The following is a 5000-nucleotide window of genomic DNA, read 5'->3' on the forward strand; positions in this document are numbered from 1 at the left end:
CAATCATATGGTCTCTTCAAAATTTTTTTCAAATTTCCAAAAAGTCGATCATCTGACGAAGACCCGCATGCATATATATGTCTATATATATATATATATATATATATATATATATATATATATATATATATATATATATATGTGTGTGTGTGTGTGTGTGTACATGTATATATATATATATATATATATATATATATATATATATATATATAAATATATGTTTACATAAATATTTGCTAAATTAGAACATCAGATGTGAGTATATATCTTTAATTTATAAATCCACTTTAGTATTAAGAAACTGCATTGATCTGTTTAACTGTCATGGACAATTGCATATGTTGCAGAGAAAGAAACCAGACATTATTTTCTCTTAACTGGTGTATAGCCTGCAGGACATAATTAACTTCAGCTGAATTACTGCCAGCTAACAGAACTCAGCCTGTTTGTACACAGCTGCCTGCCTTTGAGAGTAACGTGATGCCAAGCAAAGGATCATGTACTGTCAGACAGCAAAGGAACTAAAGAATTATACATAAAAATGTATTCTTCACTCACCAGAATCTCAAGAACAGATCTTAAATAAGGAAACACCTTTAATGTATATCAAGATGCTAACAAAATGAAATAAATAATGCATATTTAATATAATATCCTTGCGTTTAACTACATCTTACACATAAAAGAGGAAGAGATATTTAAGTAATTGTTTAAATTGTTCAGTTTTTGCCTATTTACTTCTATCACTGCTTTCAATCATCTACCGTTAATGCTTTGTCACCCTTTTCAATTTTCTCATTGTGACAGTTGATCTTATTTCTTTTTCCTTGAATGGATATTTTCCATAAATCTGAATGTTTGCAGTAACTGTCTGACATACAAGAAACAGGAAACACTGTAGAGCTCCAAACCAGAAATGATGATAGTAAAGCAAATATTTTAGTTTAAGAATGTAAATACACATACTTAAAATTAATTTTATTTGATCTATTACCCAAGTAAGTCAACTAGATCAAAGCACCTCATTTCAAGAGCAACCCAGATAGGTTACCTTGTTAATTGACTTCCTAAAAGTTGCACAGCTGACAAATAATGACCAAGAGAACTGAACTCAAGATGACAGGATGAAGTTGCTTAACATCTTATAACTTTAGCCATCTGTGGTAAACTGCTAGAGTTGCTATCCACCTAAGCAAGCATGTCAAAAAATAGGTTCTGTTAAATACTCAGTCTAAAAATCCTATAATTATACTGGCAAAAATACAGCAGTTCACCAATGAGCCTTTAGTTCCATCCAGATAAACTGGCTCATCTGCAAAATTCGGCCTGAAATATACCCTTAAATTGTTTTCTGAGTACCTGAAGAGTTATTAGAGATCATTACATGGTATCATATATTAATAGTGAGTATACAGAAAGTAACTGTCTATAAATATGATAAAAACCCATATTGCAAGTCAAGTAACATAGTATACATTTTTAGTGTCTACCAAACTGTAGAAACAGTTTAACAAATGTACAGAATTCTGTTTTGTATCATTTGTTTTCAGGATGAAATATACCACAAAAATGTCCATGTGTTGATAATCACTGTCTTATATCTCAATACTTATTCATTTTATTTGCCTCTTTATTTAATTTCACATAAGTATCCAGTTACATTAAAGCCCATTTACATCAGAAGACCTGGTGGGAAACCATAGACTCAGTAACTTATATGCAATTTATCAAAAATGTAGCAAATAACATATCTAGAAATGAGAAAACAAACCACATGATATAATAAAAGAAGATAAAGCTGAACCATGAGAAACAGATAATAGTTTGCTATACAACTGATATCTGATCATGAAATATGAATTTTCGGTCAAAAGAAATTAATAATAATAAGCAAAGTATAAGTACAAAGTAAACAAAACGTTTGTCTTTCATATGGTTCATAAAGCTGAAAAAATGTTAGATAGATAGCTAGGTAGATAGATAGATAGATAGACAGACAGATAGATAGATAGACAGACAGATGTAATACGTGGGTTACTAATGATACAAAATTTATATAGCATGTGCAGCATTTATAAACATTAATGGAAAAGAAGACATATTGGAAGAGATGGAATCAAAGGTGACTTGGTGAGCTTTTAGGAAGGCAGGACTGGTGGCATTGTTTAATAAGGTACAACGGATGCTAGGATATAGGAAATGAAAGGATAGACGATATAATGCAATATATTGTGAAGTGTCGACTTCATACCTCTCAACTGTCCTGATTTTTACAGAACATCCAGATTTTTGCATTATATTTTTTGGCCCATTTCTCATAAAATGTGTGGTTTTCTGGCAAATCACATAGGATTGAATTCAATAAATAATAGCATACAGTTGAGTTTCAGTCTTCATATCCCTCAGAAAATGCATGGTAACACAAATCTCATTATTCTAGCAACTTTCTAAATTTATAAGAGCAATATTCAAAATCTGTCCCTATTGTTGGGCCTTTGCAGCCATCCCCCCCACCATTATTTAGGCTTTGTCCAGATTTCTTGTGTAACAGGTTGAGAGGTATCATGGACTTAAGAGCTATAGGAAATCTGGTACCAAAGAGCAAGCTGTGAGGATTGAAATAAAAGGAAATGAGTGAAAAGAAAAGTTGTGTAGGAAGAAATTTGGTATGTGCTCACTTAAGATATAAGAATTATAAGACAGTGTCGTAGGCTATATGAGGTGAGATATAGGGGGGGAGAAATACTTTAGACAGCAGAAATGATATAGATTGGGTATATTTTTAGAATGAGAAGCAAGACAAGTGAAAGAGGAACTGGAAGAAAATGTGGGTGGAAACAGGCTTCAAAAAAGTTTTGGGAGTGCAATTGAGAGTAAGCTAAAGTCAGACTTGTATAAATGCATTAATAAGATCAAACTGACTGAGGAAATATCAGTAATCTCAAGATCAACAAAGAAGACGTATAGAAAAATAGGTCAAATGCAATGATCAGCATTATTGCCTTACTGCACTTGTGTTTGTCTTGCTTTATTCCTGAAGAGAGTGTCTACATTTTGGAGTCTCTCTCTTTACTGTGTCCATATAGGTTTTTCACCAGTCTTCTGTCATCCTACATCACACATACATGCTGACATATGAACTACCAGTACTCAAATTACGTGTGTGTGTGTGTGTGTGTGTGTGTGTGTGTGTGTGTGTGTGTGTGTGTGTGTGTGTGTGTGTGCGTGTGTGCATGTGTGTGTGTGTGTGTGTGTGTGTGTGTGTGTGTGTGTGTGTGTGTGCGTGTGTGCATGTGTGCGCGCGCACGTGTGTGTGTGTGTGTGTGTGTGTGTGTGTGTGTGTGTGTGTGTGTGTGTGTGTGTGGGTGTGTGTGTGTGCATGCATGCCCATGTGTTTGTATGTGTGCACACATGCATTTGTTTGTGTGTGTGTATGTGCGTACATGTATGTATGGGGGTGAACCTTTGTAACTGTGTGTATGTATCCTGCGGCATACTGTTATTCCTTTTAGAACTGGTCCACTGTATTAAGTACACTTATGTTTGAGTTAGACTTCAGTTCTACTACCATACAGCATTGGGTAATGCAGGTGTTAGAAGATTAATAAATGAATGAAATGGACATACCGAGAGTAGTTTAAATAAATAATGGAGAATGATGCAAAGTAGTAGATATGTTTATGAATTACAAAATGGTGGGCATGCAGAGGGTGCTTTAAATACCTAATTTAGAATATAATAAATATCAGTAAGTGAATAGGATATAGCTAGTTACAAGATCAGGGGATTGTGTCAAAATGAAATTGCAAATAAGACAGCTAGAGGAAATCATGACATTAATAAAACTGTCATGATTTTACATGTTAAGATGATTCCACATTTGTAGGACCTTTGTTCTAAAAGGAAGATTCTGTAGAGTTACTTTAAAAATGATTAGGAACTGAAGTTTGGTGCAGCTGTGGGAATAAACTATTAAACTCTATAGCGATCACTGAAATAAACAAAGCAATATCATAATATCAGGCAGCAGTGAGGTGGAAATAGAATATAAAGAGCTTGTAGTAAAAATCCAAAGTATTGTAGCTGATGAGCTCCATGGCATTCCACACATGGGGTTAGGGGGTCACATCTATAGTGACCACCATCTAGAGCCAGTATTTATACTGCTAGGTAACTATCTCTGCCACAGTTGTTTTTCCATGCCACTCAAACTCACTCCTATGGTCAGTTACAATTTTCAAGCCACCTAGTGCATGTCTTTGGAATATGGAAGGAAAACAGAGCACCCACAGAAAACCCACATGAAACACGAACACAGACTCCACACAGAAGGCACCCCAGCTGGAAAACGTCTTGCTGCGAGGCATCGATATTTTACCAGCTGTGCTATTGTGTTGCCATTCTTTTCTGGAGTTTTTACCTAGGCTTTCTATAGAGCTACGGAAGTCTGTCTCAGCTTGTCCGTCTGTATAACAATGAAATGTTTAATGTATTGAAAGGTGAGAACCACAGCATTTTATTTTACTGGAAATTGTCAGTAGGTGAGTGATGTAAACCTTTGATCTAAAACTTCACTAATACCTCACTTTCATCTTATACTGTGGTATCTCGTGCAAATTCTTTGCTTCTTACTGCCTCCAAAAAAAACTATACAGAGTGCAGCATGGAAGATGTTATTTAAATTAGGTATTGCACATAATTGCTCCATATCACTAAAGTAACAAAAAAGTATAAAATCATGAAACCTCAGTGTATTTGACTCATTCGAGAAGTACGCAAAATTTCATTTGACAATCACAATTCAAATTCATGCATGAATTGCTTTTATGGTGCTCAGTTTTGAGTTCTCAAGTGTACATTCAGTGCTGTCTCTGATGAACAAAATTGTTAAGAATGAAAGCAAGTGCCAAGCAATTTCCAACTCGTGAATAAGATGTCTGTTTTTCCTAAACATATGCAATAATAAAACAATTGATTAAAATTAGATATCAGCTGGCCTA

Source organism: Protopterus annectens, chromosome 8.part0 (assembly GCF_019279795.1).
Source record: "Protopterus annectens isolate FY-2018-M chromosome 8.part0, PAN1.0, whole genome shotgun sequence".
NCBI classification, from domain to species: Eukaryota; Metazoa; Chordata; order Ceratodontiformes; family Protopteridae; genus Protopterus; species Protopterus annectens.